Raw genomic sequence first — 13,105 nt, 5'->3', positions numbered from 1 at the left:
AACTTTTGAGTTGTATGGCCGCCATACACGCCATACATACACGCTACGCCACTGGAAGTAATTAAACTGAAATACCAGAGTGAATGAACTTGCTCCTCTTCTCAACAAATCAAATCGTATATTATTTCTTTTTATTACCTACCTTTTTTATGAATGAACAAAATATCATTAACTTGCTGCCATTACAACATGAACTCTTTATCTGTAACTTTATCTTCAGATTCTTCAGTAATAAGTTCTTGCATTTGGGTTCTGCGTAAGTTCTTGAATATTTGATTCTGTGTAAGTTCTTGTATTTTGGTTCTGTGTAAGTTCTTGTATATTTGATTCTGCTTAAATGTACCATCAGGTCAAGTTCTGGTACATGGTTATTCAGCAATTTATTTCCAATATTCCAATTGTTGATTGGTATGTAAGATAGATTACGAGATGCCATCGGTTGTGATTTGGTGCTTTGAGATCACCAGTGCTTTGATATTTCTGATAATCACGCTTAAATGTACCATCAGGTCAAGTTCTGGTACATGGTTATTCAGCAATTTATTTCCAATATTCCAATTGTTGATTGGTATGTAAGATTGATTACGAGATGCCATCGGTTGTGAGTTGGTGCTTTGAGATCACCAGTGCTTTGATATTTCTGATAATCAAAGGATTTCAGTACTCATAGAGTGAAAGTTCTGTTATTCCTCTATCTACGGGATCAAGTAATTCATGTACATGATGATGAAGATGGGATTATGTAGTAGGTATATGTGTACAATTTATACCTATGATGAATTTCCTCAGGAAGTTCAAATGTAAGTTTTATTGATGGTCAATGTTATTATTTTATACTCGAAATAAAAATCCCGTTTTCTTAGGCTCTTCATAAAGCGAGCAATGTTCTCTCATGAGATACACAATGATGAAAATACATAATACTTTGTAGAATTTATATGATGAATTTCCTCAGGAAGTTCAAACCCTGATCATCAAATGATGTAAGTTTTATTGATGGTCAATGTTATTATTTTATATACTCGAAATAAAAATCCCGTTTTCTTAGGATCTTCATAAAGCGAACAATGTTCTCTCATGGATATACAATGATGAAAATACACAATACTTTGTAATAGGTATTTATTTATCCTGGACTTCCCAGTTTCTTTTACAATCTGGTTCTACAATGAAATCTCTAGTAGCGCGGTCAAACTTTCTTGACTTGGCGGGGCGGAGCGCTACTGTGCTACTGTAGTTATAATACCCTAGCCCTAGCGTTTCTTTTAGATACCCAACTGAAACAAAGGCCTAATAAGACCTTTATCACCTTTTGTCATATCATCAGTACATAATTACTATTGTCCCATCAGCCTCTTACAAACATGCTCTCGAAAAATATTGAAGTGTTTGGGCGAAAAATATTGAAGTGGTTGGGTGGAAGAGCTCCGTTAGGAGAATCCTGCCACTATAAATAAAGCGTAAAAAAAAAAAAAAAATTAGTAGGTATTTATTTATCCTGGACTTCCCAGTTTCTTTTACAATCTGGTTCTACAATGAAATCTCTAGTAGCGCGGTCAAACTTTCTAGACTTGGCGGGGCGGAGCGTTACTGTGCTACTGTAGTTATAATACCCTAACGTTTCTTTTAGATACCCAACTGATAAGGCCCAATAAGACCTTCATCACCTTTTATCATCATCAGTACATAATTACTATTGTCCCATCAGCCTTAGATGCTCTCGCATAATATTGAAATATACATCAGTTTTTAGTTGAAAGTTTGTAAAATGGAGCATAAAAGAAGGGAAGACCCGGGGTTCACACAATAAAATACACCTAAAGGACATAAAAATGGACTTGTTAACAGGATTTAAAATGTGTATAAGTAGGTAAAGTTGAAGGTCTGAGCAGATGTGAAGGTTTTAATAGCTTTATAATAAGCCCTCTGAAAAGTTATGGCCCCCAAACCCATAAAAGGTGGACCCCCGAAACCCATAACAGAGCGGCTTTATGGGCCGAGATTTCATTCTTGAAATCCGGTACCTAAAGATTTGGTCTAATAAAATAAAGATCCCGATTGTAAATTAGGTTTTGGACAAATTGATTTCTTCATATTCTCAAGCTCATCAAATGCATCTGTATTCTTGAAATCCGGTACCTAAAGATTTGGTCGAATAAAATAAAGATCCCGATTGTAAATTAGGTTTTGGACAAATTGATTTCTTCATACTTAAATGCATCTGTATTTTTATAGGTGGGTTAGCTGGGTTTGGTAGGTACATAATTTGTTGATAATAAACATGTTTTGAGATTGGTGATACCAAAATATCAATGGGAATTTACATAATTTGTTGATAATAAACATGTTTTGAGATTGGTGATACCAAAATATCAATGGGAATTTTGGCTGTTACTACCTATTTATTTTAAAGAATCTACCATCAAAGAAGAAGGAAGGATATTGCGGTAAAAATGGTGGAGATGCCAAAACTCCTTAGCTCTCCGTTTTCTTCTCTTTCTCTCCCTATACCTATCCCTTTCTGTGGATCTTTCGTTCTCTTTCTCGTCCTTGAAGAAGGAAGGATATTGCGGTAAAAATGGTGGAGATGCCAACACTCCTTAGCTCTCTGTTTTCTTCTCTTTCTCTCCCTATACCTATCTCTTTCTGTGGATCTTTCGTTCTCTTTCTCGTCCTTGCTCTTATATTAAACACACTCTCTGTTATTAGGAGTTTTGGCATCTCCACTAATTTTATTTCATTGAGAGTTTTGACATCTCCACTAATTTCCCTACAAAAACCCACTCTCGTCCTTGCTCTTATATTAAACGCACTCTCTGCTATTAGGAGTTTTGGCATCTCCACTAATTTTATTTCATTGAGAGTTTTGACATATTAACTAATTTCCCTACAAAAACCCACTATCATTACGAAAACCAAATCTAAACCCACATTCAATCTACTGTCACCTCTGAATTGATCTGAAAGCTCCACTCCTATTGGTCCATCGGCAAACTCGTCCTTGCTCTTATATTAAACGCACTCTCTGCTATTAGGAGTTTTGGCATCTCCACTAATTTTATTTCATTGAGAGTTTTGACATCTCAACTAATTTCCCTACAAAAAACCCACCATCATTACGAAAACCAAATCTAAACCCACATTCAATCTACTGTCACCTCTCAATTGATCTGAAAGCTCCACTCCTATTGGTCCATCGGCAAATATACCCAACATTGGTTGGTGACGTAAAAAATAATAATAATAATAATCATCGTCATATTGAGAAGAACTTTCTAAATTTAAAACAGAAAAAAAAAAATATCTTCCATATCAAAGATACTGTGGTATCTAAGAACTAACATATAATTTAGAAAAAGAAAGAAGAAGAAGGAGGAGAAGAAGAGGAAGAAGAAAAACCAGGTGAAATATTGTTAACATTGAAGTGGCTGGGAGAAAGGAGGAGAAGGAAGGGGAGGGAGAGGAGGAGGAAGAGGAGAAGGAACAGGACGATAACGAGGAGAGAGAGAAGGTAAAAGAGGAGAGAGTGTTTGAGAGAGAGAGAGAGAGAGAGAGAGAGAGAGAGAGAGAGAGAGAGAGAGAGAGAGGGAGGGAGAGTGAGAGAGAGGGAGAGGGAGAAAGAGTTAGAGAAGAGAGAGAGAAAAAGAGTTAGAAAAAAAAGAGAGATTGGACAAAAAAGAGTCAGGGAAAGATCATTTCGATTAATTAAAAAATCATATAGTCTAATAAAAAGAGGTGATTGTCAGCAGAAATAGGTAGGTAATAGTAGGTACTGTTTTCAGCTCATTCAGGTGTAAAACAATCTCTCTCTCTCTCTCTCTTTCTTTCTCTCTCTCTCTCTCTCTCTCTCTCTCTCTCTCTCTCTCTCTCTCTCTCTCTCTCTCTCTCTCTCTCTCTCTCTCTCTCTCTCTCTCTCTCTCTCCTCTTTCTCTCTTTATCTATCATCTGGCAGAAGAATCAGAGGCCACAAGAAGTAGAGAATTACCAGGAAGATAGGAAGAGCGAAGATCACAACTAGAGGTGCTTCCTTATAAAAGAAAATAAAGGGAGCAATGACTTTGCTTCCGGTATGGGGGGGGGCTTTTGGGACAGTCTGCAGATAAAGGTGAGGGAGGGAGGGAGAGAGAGAGATAATCAAAGAGAAAGGGAGAACGAGATAATCAAAGAGAAAGGGAGAGAGAGATAATCAGAGAGATGGGGGTGAGAGAAAGAGAGTCAAACCTGTGATAGAAAGAAAGCTACCCAGAAATTATTCAAGTTTTTATCGGTTTGGAATTTAGAATAATAAAAAGCCTTTTGAATCTTCTCAAAGGCGAAGAATTTTGGGAATAAGCAACCATTTTGCTAGACAAAGGCAAGAATTTTGCTGATCCGGCTCAAGAATTTCGCTAAATTGGCTTAAATTTTTGCTAAGGTTGTATATTTTTTTGATAAAGTTACTGAACTGAACCAAAATTTTGCTAAATTTGGAGATGGGGGAGAGAGAAAGAGAGTCAAACCTGTCATAGAAAGAAAGCTACCCAGAAATTATTCAAGTTTTTATCGGTTTGGAATTTAGAATAATAAAAAGCCTTTCAAATCTTCTCAAAGGAGAAAAATTTTGGGAATAAGCAATCATTTTGCTAGACAAAGGCAAGAATTTTGCTGATCCGGCTCGAGAATTTCGCTAAATTGGCTTAAATTTTTGCCAGGGTTGTATAATTTTTTGATAAAGTTAACTGAACTGAAGCAAGAATTTTGATGAATTTGCTGAACTAACGCAAGAACTTTGCTAAACTAGCTCAAGAAATTTGCTATACTGGCGCAAGAATTTTACTGGACTGGCAAATAATGTCGCTGTTTTAGCGCAAGAATTGTGCTGACCTCCGGAACATGATCCGGACATTATGTTGGATCGACCTGAACTGAATGGTGTTATAGTTTACTGAGCTCTCTGTTTGTGTTTGCTATGAAGTGTAATACTTTTTTTTCAGTACCTAATCAGACGAGACCTTTCGATACTAGAACGCTAGATCTGCTAACTTGTTTTGAGGAGGAGGAGGAGGAGGAAAAAGAGATGAAAAAGTAGTGGAAAAGAAGGGGAATAAAGAGAAGAAAGAGTCACAAGAAAGGAGGAGGAAGAGTTTCAAGGAGTGTGCTTTGAAGAAGAAGAAGAAGAAGGAGTAGGAGGAGGAGAAGAAGAAAAAAAAAGAAAGAGAAGGAGACGAAGAAGAAAAAGAAGGAAAAGAGAAGGTGAAGCAGATGAAGGAGAAGGAAAAGAAAGAGGAAGAGGAGGAGGAAGAGGAAGAAGGAGAATGAGAAGAAGAAAGAAGCTAAAAAGAGGAGGAGTTATTTAGTGAGTTCATAGCTAATAATTTAACACTGAACAAAATGATAACTTATACTTATATGTAGTTAGGTATCAGCTTGTTCTGCCACTTAATTAAAATGTGAAAAAAGTCAATGTGTGATCTAATTAAGCCATTTTTTGTCTGTCTTATGTAAAATATTAGATCATTAATTTGAAGTTTGAAGAATAAATTATTTATTAACAAGGTAGGTAGGTATTTCATCATTTGCGATTTAAGTAAAAGTTAATTATTTAAATATTAGGGAAGTACGTATATTTAGGAATTTAGGTAGATACTAGTTGGTCTGTGAGTTGAGGCTGATTTCTTACTTAATCGATAGGTACCTATCGTCTTTTTCTCCAATAATTCTCCAAAAAATCCATTATTTTAGGACAAGGTACAGGTAATTAATCTTTTAAACCTATTTCTAATGACATTTAGATGCAGGGACCACGGGACCACTTACATGTAAGGTCAAATTACCTACGTAACCTAATGTCTCCTTGAGTAGTTCGATCAGTTATTGAAGAATATCAAAAATAATAAAGGTACCTAGGTATACGAGTTTAGAGTAGGTAGGTAATCTTAGGTACCTTCTTAATGTCCTAATCTTGGTCAAAACAAGTAATACATGTAGTAAGTACTTAAAACTACCTATTAGGTGCATAGTATACCTACATACGTATACATAATTACATATCTAGCTAATAATTATTATGCTCTGTCTGGCTAGGATTCATATATACATACTGGGAGATTTTAAACCAACCTTAGTGGTGCAGTGGTTGACGCGTTGGACTTTAGATCTGGCGGTTCGAGTCCAAGTCAGGTCATGGAAATTATTTAGGTGTAATGATATTGGTGAGCAATATTTGTGACAAACCGATGTTTAACACTGTTAAAAATTCTTTTTCAGGTTACTAGTGGTGCAGTGGTTGACGCGTTGGACTTTAGATCTGGCGGTTCGAGTTCAAGTCAGGTCATGGAAATTATTTAGGTGTAATAATATCGGTGAGCAATATTTGTGACAAACCAATGTTTAGCACAGTTAAAAATTCTTTTTCAGGTTAAATAGGGAGGGCAAAGAAAAGGCCTCCAGCAAATTACCTGTAATTTGACATAATCCAAGCAGGAACACTGCACTTAGCAAGAAAGCCGTCTCCTTCCAGCGGAGGAGAAAATTCGACTGCCTCCAAAACAGCCGGGGTTGTAACATTGTCACCACAAAAACCAATCGATTAGTACACCATAAATGACACTTCGAATCTCCTCCCTCAAATAAGAGGGACTTCAAAAATGGTGTCACCCTAATCCAAGAGGTTTGGGTTCGAATACCGTTTCCGGTGGAAAATATCTTATTTACCTACTTTGGTAACTCTGGTTTTGTATCGTATCGTAGTTACCTAGGTAGTACGTTTTAGATTTCTGAACATAATATGCCTAGGTATAATAATAGCGTAGGCATGGTAGATAGGTAGGTATCTTGATAAATATAATTTTAAAATTAAAAGAAAATTGGTCATCCAAGTGAAATTAATTTTGGGAGTTTTGACATCTCCACTAATCAGACCCACCTAAAATGATTCAGAGACACCTGTGGGTACCTACAATATTTTCTTAACAACTTTGAGACAGCTGATTCCATTTCCTCTCCCTCTCTCTCTCTCTCTCCCTCTCTCTCTCTCTCTCTCCCTCTCTCTCCTTCTCTCTCTCCCTCTCTCACACACACACTCTCTCTTTCTTTCATTCCTCTCTCCCCTCTCCCTCCCCCCTCTCTCTCCCTCTTATGCTCCCTTCCTTTCTTTCCTTCATAGTAGATGTCTCTCCCTCCCTTTCTTTATCTCAAAGTGGATGTTGGTAAATCGACTTATTGCTAGTAATATAGTATTCATGAGGAATGCAGGTAAATATCTCCTCACCTAATAGGTGGCTATTTACATACCTAACAGGTAAGTACTAAATGATACAAACTCACCAATCAACGCAATACTAACTCCTCTTATGCTCCCTTCCTTTCTTTCCTTCATAGTAGATGTCTCTCCCTCCCTTTCTTTATCTCAAAGTGGATGTTAGTAAATCGACTTGTTGCTAGTAATATAGGTACCTATTCATGAGGAATGCAGGTAAATATCTCCTCACCTAATAGGTGGCTATTTACATACCTAACAGGTAGGTAGGTAAGTAGGTACTAAATGATACAAACTCACCAATCAACGCAATACTAACTTTAATGGCTTTCCAATTGAGTAGTCTCATTATCCACTCAATTCCATTGAGTAGATTACCTATCCACTCAACTTCTGAAGGCTCATAGGTGAGAGTATGTTAAACATTCACCTGCAGACGGAAATAGATCGAGATCAACCTTGAAAACACGAACATGTTAGGTACCTATTTAGTTATCTCTAATATTTATATTGTTTAGGTATACCTGTGTATATTATCTAGGTAGGTATAATATGTAATAGCATTTTTGCATACAATCCATTTCTAATACACCTAATGTAGGTATCTAAGCACTGATGCGAATACTTCATGTAGGTATACCTATGGAAAAAATAGGTTAAGAATGGCTGAAATAGACGAAACTCCGAGTCGGGATATAAAAACCTACTCGTAAGTATCCATTTCTATATATAACTTAAGTAAAAAGTAGATACCTATCTCATAAATGTTTTTTTTTCTTCTTCTTTTTTTTAGGTAAAAGTTAAATATGTAGGTATGTATATGTACTAACTTATATCGACTTGGCTTCTAAAAGTTGTGTGGATTATTTAGTGATAAGATAGCTAATAATTTAACACTGAACAAAATGATAACTTATACTTATATGTACCTAGGTAGGTATCAGCTTGTTCTGCCACTTAATTAAAATGTGAAAAAAAGTCAATGTGTGATCTAAGCCATTTTTTGTCTGTCTTATGTAAAATATTAGATTATTAATTTGAAGTTTGTACTTGTATGTAGGTAGGTATCAGCTTGTTCTGCCACTTAATTAAAATGTGAAAAAAGTCAATGTGTGATCTAATTAAGCTTATTAAGCCATTTTTTGTCTGTCTTATGTAAAATATTAGATCATTAATTTGACGTTGTTCTTTTACCTATACTAACATTAATTTGAAGTTTGAAGAATAAATTATTATTTATTAACAAGGTAGGTATTTCATTATTTGTGATTTACGTGAAAGTTAATTATTTAAATATTTTAAATATATAGGGAAGTACGTATATTTAGGAATTTAGGTACTAGTTGGTCTGTGAGTTGAGGCTGATTTCTTACTTAATCGATAGGTAGGTACCTATCGTCTTTTTCTCCAATAATTCTCCAAAAAATCCATTATTTTAGGACAAGGTACAGGTAATTAATCTTTTAAACCTATTTCTAATGACATTTAGATGCAGGGACCATGGGACCACTTATATGTAAGGTCAAATTACCTACGTAACCTGATGTCTCCTTGAGTAGTTCGATCCCTATCGTCTTTTTCTCCAATAATTCTCCAAAAAATCCATTATTTTAGGACAAGGTACAGGTAATTAATCTTTTAAACCTATTTCTAAAGACATTTAGATGCAGGGACCACGGGACCACTTACATGTAAGGTCAAATTACCTACGTAACCTGATGTCTTCTTGATAGTAGTTCGATTAGTTATTGAAGAATACTTATCAAAAATAATAAAGGTACCTAATAGGTAGGTAGGTAATCAGAAATATTTCGCCACCAAGTGAAAGTTCCTATATGATCGGTCTAAAAGCTCCGGGCGATTTCATGAATGTTTGAGAAATAGAGAGAGAGGTATAAATTTCATCTCCAATTTGGGAGTTCGACGTTTAAGGAAGGTATTTTTTAACAGCTGAGTAAATTAGCAAAAAAGAAATAACCAAACAGGTAACCTACCCACGTCACACTGTTGTGCGATTAAAAAAGGCTTTGAATAAATAAATACTCGTAACACTAATAAAAATATAAAAAAGCTTTTTTTTATCTCCCCCCCTTCCTTTTTTTTACTTAATTAACTTGAGATCCATCACGTCACGTGAGCTCACGTGACGTGATGGTAGTATTTTTCTACCTTAACACTGGTCCTATCACGTCGCGCGGCGAGTGTGGTGCATATCTGGACGGGTGACTGACACGAGCACCTCACCACACACATAGGATATTGTGGTGAATGTTGTAATGGGCAATCTAGAGTTCCGCTAATATCCAATAATAACAAAATAATATCAAAACTTAGAAGTAATGGGTGCATATCCAATACATCTAGGTATCCCTATTTCCTATCTAATAGATCAGTAGAGTTGGACCATGGACTGGTAGTCAGGAGGGCTGAGATTCGACTCCCAATCCCACACTATTAATAATAGCGACAGGAAAATTTAGTAGCGCTATTTTCAAGTGGACACTGTGACAAACTATGACACCGGTAAGTTGTGTCCGAAGAGAGCGAGAGAACCGTCTCTTAAGTTTTGCACCAAAGCTGTGCTATTAGAAACACCATGCAAAAAGAAGAAGAAGAAGAAAGTAAAGAAGAAGAACACAAGAAAGAATATGAAAAAAGGAAGAAGAAGAGCACAAGAAAGAATATGAAAAAAGGAAGAAGAAGAACACAAGAAAGAATATAAAAAAAAGGAAGAAGAAGAACACAAGAAAGAATATGAAAAAAGGAAGAAGAAGAACACAAGAAAGAGGAAAAACAAGTTGAAGAAGAACACAAGAGACTGACACGAGCACCTCACCACACACATAGGATATTGTGGTGAATGTTGTAATGGGCAATCTAGAGTTCCGCTAATATCCAATAATACCAAAATAATATCAAAACTTAGAAGTAATGGGTGCATAATGTGCATATCCAATACATCTAGGTATCCCTATTTCCTATATCTAATGGATCAGTAGAGTTGGACCATGGACTGGTAGTCAGGAGGGCTGGGATTCGACTCCCAATCCCACACTATTAATAGTGACAGGAAAATTTAGTAGCGCTATTTTCAAGTGAACACTGTGACAAACTATGACACCGGTAAGTTGTGTCCGAAGAGAGAGAGAGAGAGAGAGAGAGAGAGAACAGTCTCTTAAGTTTTGCACCAAAGCAGTGCTATTAGAAACACCATGCAAAAAGAAGAAGAAGAAGAAGAAGAAGAAGAAGAAGAAGAACACAAGAAAGAATATAAAAAAAAGGAAGAAGAACACAAGAAAGAATATGAAAAAAGGAAGAAGAAGAAGAAGAAGAACACAAGAAAGAATATGAAAAAAGGAAGAAGAACACAAGAAAGAATATGAAAAAAGGAAGAAGAACACAAGAAAGAGGAAGAACAAGTTGAAGAAGAAGAACACAAGGAAGAGGAAGAGGAAGAAGCTTTAGAGACAGATAGAAAGGGAACTTTGTTAGAAATATCTCTCTCTGCCAGCACAACATTGGATTGGGTGATTATGCATATAATTCTAGCTGCGCGGCTCAAATCTAGGTCGCAGCAGTTCTGGGTTCGAGTCTCGAAGAGTGAATCTAGGTGCCTGAAGAGATTGGATAGAAGCTGGCCCAGAGAGAGAGAGAGAGAAAGAGAGAGAGAGACGTGGCTGGATGGTGAAACCAAAAGTTCGCCAAAAAAATATAAGAAAGTAAAAACTTCGATTGGGTTGTGGTGTGCTTGAAACGCCAAAGCAAAAAGGGTGGTTTTCATCATTTTTTTTTTCATACCTACTTTTATTTTGAGATCTTTAAACTACCTTTTGACTTGGAAAAGGATGACGGTTTGCGTAAATTATCCAGTATTGAACTTTTCCAAGTCAACTTTGAAATATTTACCCAATGGTAATAAAATTACTTTTTATTCAACAAAATTAAAAAATGAATAATTAGGTACCTATCTAATATAAACTTCTGTGGCGTATGGTACAGGTGGGCCAATAAATGGTACGTTTTTTAGGTGGGCGAATAAATGGTACACTTACCCTATAAACTTCAATAATAATAGAATATTCTGCAATTAGTTTCGGTAACCAGCAAAATCGATGAAAGACAAGACAAAGACAACTTCCACTCTCAAAGTGAGAGAGTCTGACAAATTTGGCGTTATTAATGTTTTTTTTTTTTTTTTTTTGTGCGTCAAATCTTTAAACTACCTTTTGACTTGGAATAGGAAGACGGTTTGCGTAAATTATCCAGTATTGAATTTTTCCAAGTCAACTTTGAAATATTTACCTAATGGTAATAAAATTACTTTTTATTCAACAAAATTAAAAAATGAATAATTAGGTATCTAATATAAACTTCAATAATAATAGGTAGAATATTCTGCAATTAGTTTCAATAACCAGCAAAATCGATGAAAGACAAGACAAAGCTAGACAACTTCCACTTCCACTCTCAAAGTGAAAGAGTCTGACAAGTTTGGCGTTACGCCGAACGGCCCAACAATTCCGTCGATGTCAGAAGTCAAGAGAGAGCAAATGTGTTAGCATGTGTGTAGGAATAGCAACTTTAGAGCACCCGAGGGTTTTTTGAGTACATATACCTCCAGGGCCGTTCACAGCATAACGGGCCCCGTCGCCCCGTTCATAACGGGCCCCGGGGACCCCAATAAAGGTCCCCTCCTCACAACAATTTGAAGCAAAAGTACTTAGATAGTTTTAGCTAAATTAAGTTCCCATCTAAGATTTTGAAATACCCCAGGGCTGACCCTGGCTCCGCCCGAAATTTGGCAAGGAGCTCAAAATTTGGTAATTACTTCAAAAAGTGGGATTTTAAAAGATAAAACACTACCCTCAAATTCCAGCTTATTTTCAATTTTGGGCGGTCAGCTCCCATGGCGTTATAGTGGTCACTGCGCTCGCTTTGCACGCGGGAGACCCGGGTTCGAATCCCGGCGGGGTCAAGAAATTTGTATCATGCAAATGATTGATTCCTTGGCTGGCTGTCGCTGGGCCCACTCGTGGTTTTCATTTTTTTTTTTTTTTTTTCATGCTTTTATTTTGAGATCTCTTCATGTTTGTTTGTTTTTTGTGTGCGTCAAATCTGTAAACTACCTTTTGACTTGGAATAGGAAGACGGTTTGCGTAAATTATCCAGTATTGAACTTTTCCAAGTCAACTTTGAAATACATATTTACCTAATGGTAATAAAATTACTTTTTATTCAACAAAATTAAAAAAAAATGAATAATTAGGTATCTAATATAAACTTCAATAATAATAGAATATTCTGCAATTAGTTTCAATAACCAGCAAAATCGATTAAAGACAAGACAACTTCCACTCTCAAAGTGAAAGAGTCTGACAAGTTTGGCGTTACGCCGAATGGCCCAACAATTCCGTCGATGTCAGAAGTCAAGAGAGAGCAAATGTGTTAGCATGTGTGTAGGAATAGCAACTTTAGAGCACCCGAGGGTTTTTTGAGTACCTATCTCCAGGGTCGTTCACAGCATAACCGGACCCCGGGGACCCCAATAAAGGTCCCCTCCTCACAACAATTTGAAACAAAAGTACTTAGATAGTTTTAGCTAAATTAAGTTCCCATCTAAGATTTTGAAATACCCCAGGGCCGACCCTAGCTCCGCCCGAAATTTGGCAAGGAGCTCAAAATTTGGTACTTCAAAAAGAGGGATTTTAAAAGATAAAACACTTCCCCCAAATTGCAGCTTATTTTCGTTTCTGGGAATTGCTTTTCCCGGCCCCGTGGCAAACGGGACCAAACCACCCCCCCCCCCTGGGAGCGACCCTGTCTATCTCCTAAATTTGACTTCATACATCTGAGGACTGTGAGAAACAC

This window comes from Diaphorina citri, unplaced genomic scaffold (assembly GCF_000475195.1).
Source record: "Diaphorina citri unplaced genomic scaffold, Diaci psyllid genome assembly version 1.1 scaffold193, whole genome shotgun sequence".
In the NCBI taxonomy this organism is placed as follows: domain Eukaryota; kingdom Metazoa; phylum Arthropoda; class Insecta; order Hemiptera; family Psyllidae; genus Diaphorina; species Diaphorina citri.
The sequence above is the reverse complement of the archived record's forward strand: the minus strand, read 5'-3'. Positions refer to the sequence as shown.